This window comes from Mesoplodon bidens, assembly GCF_964165515.1.
Source record: "Mesoplodon bidens genome assembly, chromosome: 1".
NCBI lineage: Eukaryota > Metazoa > Chordata > Mammalia > Artiodactyla > Ziphiidae > Mesoplodon > Mesoplodon bidens.
In genome coordinates, this window is record NC_138176.1 from 83049502 (window position 1) to 83057916 (window position 8415).

At 36.7% G+C, this 8415-nt stretch overlaps 1 pseudogene across 1 annotated transcript; it reads left to right on the top strand.

Annotated features, from left to right (window-relative positions):
• Positions 1-645: 645 nt before the first annotated feature.
• On the top strand, positions 646-1899 carry LOC308625933 (cofilin-2-like; annotated as a pseudogene). The gene has a single exon. The product of its transcript is annotated as a cofilin-2-like (transcript).
• Positions 1900-8415: the final 6516 nt, after the last annotated feature.

Here is an 8415-nt window from a genome sequence, read left to right on the forward strand (position 1 = left end):
AGAGATTATATTCATTCTAATTTTTAAGGAATAAAGTGTTTGAGTTGGACCCTTGCATATTTTAAGCACTAATTTTTTTTTTATGCTTGGTACTGCTTCTAAGATATTTTAAGATATTTTAAAAAACAAAATTTGTTCTTTCAATATACATTTAAGAGCCTGGGGTGCCACAGGCATAACTGCCTTCTTGGAGTTGTTTTTTTCAGTCAAATCAATAAATAAACACCAGAGTTTATTAAAAACGTGCGCTTTATCTTAAGTGTCCAGAGGTCCCTGACGCTAATTTTCTTCACTGTAAACATTCTTCGAGGGCGTGCCCCGCACTCGCTGCAGCCCACCCGCCCCTCCTTTTCCCCGAGGCGCCACCGAGGGGGAGCCCCAGCCGCCGCTGCTGCAGCCTCAGCCAACAGCCTTGTGGTAAGGCAGGCGTGCAGCCTGCGGGCCCCCGAGGTGGGCAGGGCGACCCCGGGCCGGAGACCGCCATTTTAACTGGAATGTGGCCTCCAAGGTGGGCGCTGCGGCCCCTCTGCTCTCCCCCTACCTGCCCTCTGGCCCTCCCGCGGGGCAGGAAGGGCTCGGGCACCGGGCGGGGGTCTGGTGTCCGGGTGTGGCCAGGGGCGCGAAAGGGACCTCGGAGCTCCCCCCATGGCCCGGCACGCTTCCTCTGCCCTCTGCTTCCTGTTTTTACTCCACGTGCGCGCTCTGAAACTGGCTTCTGGAGATACAGTGAATGATGAAGTCATCAAAGTTTTTAATGATAGGAAAGTAAGGTAATCTACACAAGACAGTGAAAAAAGAAAGCTGTTCTCTTCTGTTTAAGCGATGACAGAAGACAAGTAATTGTAGAGAAGGCAAAACAGATCTTGGTGGGTGACAGTGGTGATACTGTAGAGGACCCCTACCCACCTTTTGTGAAGTTGCTACCTATGAATGATTGCTGATAAGATGCCACATAGAAAACAAAAGAGTCTAAGGAAGAAGACCTAGTATTTATATTCTGGGCTTCTGAAAGTGCACCTTTAAAAAGATGATTTACACTAGCTCTGTAGATGCCACTAAAAAGAAATTTAGAGGTAACAACATGAGTGGCAAGTAAATGGCTTAGATGATAATAAAGGACTGTTTGACACTTGGAGAGAAATTGAAAGGCAATGTAGTAGTTTCACTTGAAGTAAAACCCTGTAAAATCAAAGTCAAGTGCCATCTGGATCTTGAGGAGCTTCCGTTTCTCCAGCTCAGTCAACTGGAATAGTATTAATTTTGTTTGTTTGTTTGTTTTTTCCTTTCTCTTCCCACTGGGTCCTAACAACACAATGAACGAAGGAAATATTATTCATATAAGCAGCCTATCAGCGACTGCTATTAAACTGTTACTTTTATGTAGAACCCAAGGAATGCCTTCCCGTTATATTTTAGCCCAAACAACTAGTTATATGTCTCCCTTGTAGCAAGCACTACAATGAAGGCGATTGTCAATGTGAATAGCTTAGAATACCGCAAAGGGTTAGGCTAATTGAATGCCTTGAAAGTATTATTCACTGGTGAGATGGTAAACTTTATTCAATATTATTTATAGTTGCACTTGATTGCAGTTTTGTGAGGCTGGAGCATTTGTACACCTCACTTGCCTTGGCAAGCCTACTTTTGGTGACATGGCAGCACGGATATAACACTATCCACGGAAAGCACTTTTTCTGTAATGAGTTTAATCCCCCAACCCAAAAGGAATTCCAGTTGTGTTAACTGTGTCATCAATTTATACTAGTGCCCCTGTGTTCATTCCTGTTACCTGTGTATCTTCTAAAAATAGCTGTTGTCGAGGCCTTTTCATTTTCCATTGAGTGTACACCGCTGATAAGTGTAGGAGTTTTATGTTTACCATGTAAGTCTTGCAACACTGAAGACATTTTGAATATGTCATGATGGCAATTTCTGTATAAAAGAGCCTTGAATGGAACACTGATCTTGGAAACAAACTCCCTAGCCTCACAAAAATGGTCACGTTATAATAAAAATTGTGGCATATTACAGAACGTTGCCTTGTTTTCCTTGGATATTTTGCAAAATACCATATGAAACAACTGCTAGAGTGAACAGCTAATATTAGTCTCTGCACTGGTCATTTAAGAATTTTTTTTGTACAACATTCATGCATGGTATTTTCCAGTTTGTTGGGTTAATTTGGTTTAAAAAATATTCTATCCTGAAGCCAACTAATATAAAACATTATTGTTTATAGAGGGTACTTTTACAAGCTTTAGTTTATTTCCTTATGTGTTAATATGATGATCAAGAATTATGTTTTTGCACTTTGACATAAATCCTGTTCAATATCTGATTTGTTCTCTGGATAAATTAGGGTAGTTGTTTTTTTTAATTCATGTTACATTTCTAAATAGTTGAGTAGTAGAAGAAGTAGGAACCTCTTATTGTGTATTTGGTCATAATGAAAATAATTTGTAAAATGTTGTCCTTAAAAAGTTTAATAATATTTCTCATGTTTAGGAACTTTCATTTCAGCTACTATTTTTTAATATATTGCACAAATTGGAAAAAAATGATATAGTAGTCAAACATTAGTAGTGGGATTTGGCTGTGGTCCTTATAGAGAATTTGATCTGTTCAATATAAGCAGTTTGCTGTTAGCCAGAGATATTTATGGCAAACACATGCTCTTTTTTCTTGTCATAGTTAGCCACAAATGGCAAAACTGGACTTGACTCTACTGGTATACAAAACAGTCATGCTAATAAGCAGTGGATTGTAGCTTAGAACTTAACCCCATAGCTTTGAAGAATGCTCTTATTTGAAAACAGGAAATGAAAAATCCCTTTTTTTAATGTATGGGGAAAATTGGGTTTAAATATTTTTCCATATTTTCAAAAGGTTTTTCAGATGAAAACAAAAATAGGAGCTAAATGTCTAGGTTTCCATTTAAAATTATATGAATGGCTTGGAATCTTTTGCACTGAGAAATTTTATTTCAGGCTTCTAGCTGTCCCTGTGAATTACCCTGGACATTTTGATAGCTTTTTGGTAAGGTCAAACTCATAAGTAAAGCATGAGAATACTGACATACACTAAACCATATGTGTACTGATACTTGTACCATGACATTTTTCATTATTTTCCTCATTCTTCTAAAAAATAAGGGACTCTAAGTTATGCAGTATCTTTTGTTTTTATAGCTGATTTCTCAAATGATATGCCTCTTTAAATTACATAATAATTTCAGAGAGTAAAAACTGCTTTAAAATGTGGTACTTTGGTGTGTTAGATTGACAAAACATACTAATATTAAGGTCATCTTTGAAATACATCTTTGTGCATAAAGCCAAAGATAATAATTAATGGTTCATATGTTACTTGAGACTAATTTGGCATTTGAAATGATCATTTTACTTTACAATCATTTACAATGAAACAACGTTCCAGTTAGCGTTAAAGGCATACAGTGCTAATCAGTAAAATATTGACAATATTTTACTGCTAGCTTGCAAAATTATAAGTGTTTTAAAAAATAAAATACAAGAAAATATTTTTTAAAATTCTATGAGTTACAAGTATTTCAAAATAAAGTCTTATCACAAAATATTTGATTTATACTTTGAATTTCAAATTCCTAACAACTTTTTTTCACAAAGGGGTTGATTTATAAAGGTGACCATACATAATTCTTGCCACAGAGTGTCTCAGATATGACAGAGACTGATGCATCATTCCTGGACACACAATAAACGTCAGTGTCCAGTTTCCTTACAGTTCAGCGGGGGCTATGTGGCTGAGTCTACACATGCCTTAAAATCCCTGCACAGACTGTTGTTTCAGGGCCTCTCAATACAGAAGACCATGTGCAGCACCCTGTGCAGGACCCTGAGGAAGGCCCTGGGGCAGGACCCTGAGAAGGACCCTGAGGAAGGTCTGAAGGATGGAGAGTCACAAACTGGAATGATTTGGATGACCAAATTATGTAGAAGAAAGTCCTCAAGAGAAATCTGATGTACGTCAGACTGTTATGTGAGCAAGAAATATCCCTGCGTTGTGTGCACTGTGAGATGCGGGACTGTTGGCTATAAAAGCCGGCAGAGATACCCTAACATGCTGGATAAATAAAATTTTATAAAAATCAGTGATTTATTTTGTATACATGTATGATTGTATTGTCTTTTAAAAGCATGCTTTTGAAATATAATCTTAATACTTACAGAAAAAAAAGCAGAGTTTGAAGAAAATACAGTGTACTCAGAAATCATTACTGTGTAGAATAAGCATGTTATCTTTGAGGTCACAACAATAGCATCAAAAATATGTGTATATAAATTAAAGAAAAAGTATTTCCTAGGTAGATGGATGGCTAAAATACCTAGATATAAGATACATTATGTTTTGTGAGAGCAGGTATGCAGACCATATTATTTATTATGTAATAGCCATACTATTTAATACAGTGCCAACACATAATGTTTTAAACATCTGAATAAACAAATAAATAAATTAGGTAATCTTTTGCATTCTTTTTTTTTTTTTTTTTTTTTTTTTTTGGCGGTACGCGGGCCTCTCACTGTTGTGGCCTCTCCTGTTGCGGAGCACAGGCTCCGGACGCACAGGCTCAGCAGCCATGGCTCACGGGCCCAGTCGCTCCGCGGCATGTGGGATCTTCCCGGACCGGGGCACGAACCCGCGTCCCCTGCATCGGCAGGCGGACTCTCAACCACTGCGCCACCAGAGAAGCCCTATCTTTTGCATTCTTGATATTTTGTCTGCTACATTGGACAACCAAAGTTCAGCTTGATTCACTAAACAGAAGATAATTCATTACAGTAAGTCAAAAACCCATTCACACTGGGGATATAAAATGGGAATAAAAAAGTAAAACAAAGCTTTCAGGGGACAAAAACAAAGCAACCCAAAAAAACTCAAACTACTATTTCTCATTTTTACTATGTAAAAATTATTTTTTTGGATAAGCAACCTAATGTTATATAACTGAACCTCTACTAAGCTGTGAAGTTTTAGTGAAAATAATGCCCTGCTACAGAATTTTCATGCTAGACATATTAATTTCATTATGACTAACCAGCAAAGTAACGTTTTGTTTTCAGTTTAGGTTTTATGATTAAAATCTGAGTTTCTTTTTGAAACTGTTACTCCATAGGTATTTTATGCTTTGTACAAAAGGAAATCCTCTGATTTTGAAGTATGTGAACACTGATATTTCAGGATTTTTGTTGTTGTTATGTTTTGGGGGGAGTTTTGATAATGTTGTATAAAAAAATAAAATGGTCTGCAGAAATTCCATGCCTTAACTCAAACTCCTAGTCTAGCCTGTATATGTCTATGGTCAACCTCATCTCCCCCTCAGCCACAAAGCTATTCATGTTCTCATTCTACCTTATACATAATTATTTTAAATATTGACCTTTTTAAGAATTTTCCATTTACTGTATAAACAAACTCTTTGACTACTTTATCACCTATATTACAAAGTTCAAATACTAAAGGGAAAATGAGTTTAAGGGACATAAAAACAAATTTGAGGTGGCAGTTTTATTTTTTCTGAAGTTTCAGGCATTGTTTTCTCTGTATAGTATTCAGCTGAGAAGCATTAGGCTCCTAAGTACTCAGAGCAGCATAAATGAAGGAAATTATTCAGGCTATTATCACAAAAGGATTAGGGGTAAAATTAGGAGAAACTGTGTGCCTCTGTACTTGCTGATTACTCTGCACCCTCTACTGCCTGAAGAACAGAGATAAGGTGTCTATATTTACCATGTTGTACATTACATCCCTAGTAATATTCAACAAATGGTGCTGAAATAACTAGACATTCACATGCCAAAAAAAAATCTAGACATAGAACTTATAATCCTTCAAAATTTTAACTCAGTATGGATCACAGACCTAAATGTAAAACACAAAATTATAAACCTCCCAGAAGATAACATAGGAGAAACCCTAGATGATTTTGCATATGATGACTCTTTAGATATAACATGGAAGACATAATTCATTAGAGAATTGATGAGCTGGAATTCATTAAAATTAATAACTTCTCTATAAAATACAAACCATAGACTAGAGTAGAAATATTTGGAAAATACATACTTGATACAGGACTATTATCCAAAATATACAAAGAACACTTAAAACTCAACAATAAGGAAAAAGTTGATTAAAAATAAGCAAAAAGGGCTTCCCTGGTGGCGCAGTGGTTGAGAGTCCGCCTGCTGATGCAGGGCACACGGGTTCGTGCCCCGGTCCGGGAAGATCCCACATGCCACAGAGCGGCTGGGCCCGTGAGCCATGGACGCTGAACCTGCACGTCCGGAGCCCCTGCTCTGCAACAGGAGAGGCCACAAAAGTGAGAGGCCCATGTACCACAAAAAAAATAAATAAGCAAAAGACCTGAACAGACATCTCACCAAATATGATGTATAAATAGAAAATAAGCATATGAAAATAAGCACATGCTCAACATCATATATCATAGGGGAAATACAAGTTAACACAATGTTGATATACTCACTTATTAGAATGGTCAAAATCCAGAACAATGACAATACCAAATGCTGGTGAGGATGTGAAACAACAGAAACACTCATTCACTGTTGGTGGGAATGCAAAATAGTACAGCTACTTTGGAAGACAATTTGACAATTTCTTACAAAACTAACTATAAGATGTGACAATTTCACTTGGTATTTATTCAAATGAGTTGGAAAGTTATATTCACATAAAACTTGCACATGAATGTTTATAGCAGCTTTATTCATAATTGATAAATCTTGGGAGCAAGATGCCCTTCAGTAAGTGAGGGGACAAATAAACTGTAGTACATCCAGACAATGGGATAGCATTCAGCACTAATAAGCAAGGAGCTATCAAACCATGAAAAGACATGGAGAAATCTTAAATGCATATTACTAAGTGAAATAAACTAATCTGAGAGGCTACAAGCTGTATGATTCCAATTATATGACATTCTGGAAAAAGCAAAACTATGGAGATAGTAAAAGGATCAGTGTTTGCCAGGGGGAGGGGGAAGAAGATAAATAGGTGGCATACAGAGGATTTTTAGGGCACTGAAACTACTCTGTATGATGCTTTAGTGATAGATGCATGTCATACATGTGTCAAAAACCACAGAATGTACAAAACCAAGAGTGAACCCTAATGTAAACTATGGATGTTGGGTGATAATGATGTTATATATGTATGTTCATTTGTTTTAATAAATGTAAGACATTTCGATAGTGTGGGAGGCTTGGCATATGTGTGGAGAGGGAGTATATGGGAAATGTTTCTGCTTCCGCTCAGTTTTGCTGTTAACCTAAAACTTCTCTAAAGAATAAAGTATATATTTAAAAAACAACATACAGATGGCAGGCTAGATTTAACCAGCAGCAATAGTTTGCTATCTCTGGATCTAGAAAACAGCTTCTTTATTAAAGGAATAAATGAAACACCAGAGTGTGTTCCAGTTACTGCTGATGCATAATAAGTAACCCCCCCAAAAAAATACATCACAAATACAACAAAACACACAGAAACAAAGCTGTCTTCATAAAAATGAAAGCTGAAATAACTTGGGGCCAGCAAAACCGCATTATATAAAATATAAAAGGAAATTTTAAAAAGAAGATGAACAATTTCAGAGGGAAGCAGGAAATACAGGAAGGTATGAATGAAATGGAAATATATAAATAAATATAAATTAATATTGATTATAAACAAATGAAAACAAATAAGCTGGTAGTATCCAGGGGAGAATTAAAATTCACAGTATTGAAAACTTAAAAGTCTGGAGGAGTAAGTGCATCTAAAGTGTTCTAAGTTTCTAACATTACTGGGGAAATATATAAGTAATAATTGGTTTTAGACTACTTTATGGCAATAATGTACAGAGATAACAGTAGATTAACCACATAGTAGGAAGAATAATTCCCTCCACTCCCAAAGTTGTCCACATCCTAATACCTGGAAATTGTGAATATTTTACCTTAAGAAAGAAACTTTGAAGAAGTCTGTAAGGTAAAAGATTTTGTGATGGGGAAATTATCCTTGATAATCTGGGTAGGTCCAACCTAATCAGAGAGTCCTTAAAAGTGGAGGACTTTCCCCAGGTGAGCCAGGTAAGGTCAGAGTCAAAAAGATGCAATCACATCTCTGTTGATCAGACATATGTGATGTGTAAAGGACTCTACCAGCTGATGCTGGCTTTAATGGGAGCGGTGGGAATAATGAATCAAGAAATGCAGAGGCCTCTAGAAGCTGGAAAAGGTAAAGAAACAGAATCTCTCCTAAAGTAAACAGAACACAGCCAAAACCTTGATTTTAGCCCAGTGAGACTTGTGTTGAACTTGACCTGCAGAACTATAAGATAATAAATTTATTTGTCTAGGTACTAAATTTAGG